The sequence below is a fragment of the Penaeus monodon genome, chromosome 19 (genome assembly GCF_015228065.2).
Source record: "Penaeus monodon isolate SGIC_2016 chromosome 19, NSTDA_Pmon_1, whole genome shotgun sequence".
Taxonomy (NCBI): Eukaryota; Metazoa; Arthropoda; class Malacostraca; order Decapoda; family Penaeidae; genus Penaeus; species Penaeus monodon.
This window is the reverse complement of record NC_051404.1, coordinates 19,205,540-19,206,727: the sequence shown is the minus strand read 5'-3', so window position 1 is coordinate 19,206,727 and position 1,188 is coordinate 19,205,540. Positions and strand designations below refer to the sequence as shown.

The 1,188-nt window shown below is 42.0% G+C and overlaps 1 protein-coding gene across 2 annotated transcripts in view; it reads left to right on the top strand.

Moving 5' to 3' along the window:
* The window catches only part of LOC119585115 (GTPase-activating protein skywalker-like), a 10,429-nt gene that overhangs the window by 1,205 nt on the left and 8,036 nt on the right, over positions 1-1,188 (top strand). The window contains exon 1 of one of the 2 annotated variants that reach the window (XM_037933744.1): positions 284-320. The exons of the other annotated variant lie outside the window; for it this stretch is intronic. The gene's annotated coding sequence lies outside the window, so the exon portion shown is untranslated. Of the gene's footprint in view, positions 1-283; positions 321-1,188 lie in introns of those variants that run through there. 2 annotated transcript variants of the gene reach the window in all.

The window sequence follows — 1,188 nt, the reverse complement described above, 5'->3', positions numbered from 1 at the left end:
TCATAGCGAATCTCCGTGTTCTCTGAATACCAAACATTTCCTTTCAATATTTTTTTTTTCCTCGCCCAGAGTCTCTTAAATGGGAAGCCATTAACCTCTTCACTATCTTAAAAACTGATTACTAAAGCTTTATAACTTTGTTTTTCTCCTTTGATAATTTCACCTGAGATAAGTTTCACTAATGAATTTGGGGACGCCATTATGTCATTGTTGATGAGTGTAGATAACATTAGATAAGGAGAGGGGGCGAGGAGATACTAATAGATAAGATACTTGAAGATAGTTTACATACGGACGTGATGGCGAGCACTCTGATCCTGGTTGGATTATGTTATAAATTCAATTGCGTTTCGTCCCACGACTCTAAGAAATGGTCTAGAGCGCGTTGTAAATTGCATGTGGAAATATTAGACTTTCTGTGTCTTTCCCCATGCGTTTCCGTTATTCGTTATTGCGTCCATGGGGAATGACGTCCGTTTGTTAAGCCCCGCTGGTCCTTCAAGTCTTACCTGGTTAACACATCCTCCCGACACTCGGCAACTTGAGTGGGTTTCTTACGGGGATTAGAGGTGAAGTCCTGCCCGGTCTGAGGAGGATTTTGCACCTTAGGGAAGTGAACGGCAAATCTGATGTCGACTTTCACTGGCAGTTTCCTCATGTCTTGGGTTTAAGGCGCCGTGGTTGCTCAGTTGCAGCATAACTAGGAAGTGGGATGTATGATGTCGCCCCTCCTTTTCATTCCTCGAGGCAAAAGAGGAAATCGTGGATGCTTGTGCTCGGGATGATTTGTTTTACATTGGAGGCGCATTATGAAGAAGAAAAAAAAGAGAAATAATAATCGTATCCGAGATGAAGCAAAGAGAGAGAGAGAATTTCCTCTGGTGTGATGTGGCTTGTGTTGAGCGGATGATGAGTAAAAACGGGTTTTTGTTATGGCATGCTGGTATTTTTCAAGTTTGTGACATGTTATGCGGAACTGGAAACTCACTGTGGAACATCCGGATTGATGAACTAATCCGTGTACAGCAGCAATAAAACAAAAATAACAATAAATTGTGCCTCTCAGTGCTGTGATAAGTTCACCTGGACCTCCATACAAATATTTCATCCTACTCCTCCACTAAAATAACCAATACCCAACCATATTCGCACATGGGTCATGTCTACAGCTCAACAAGATCAACGGAT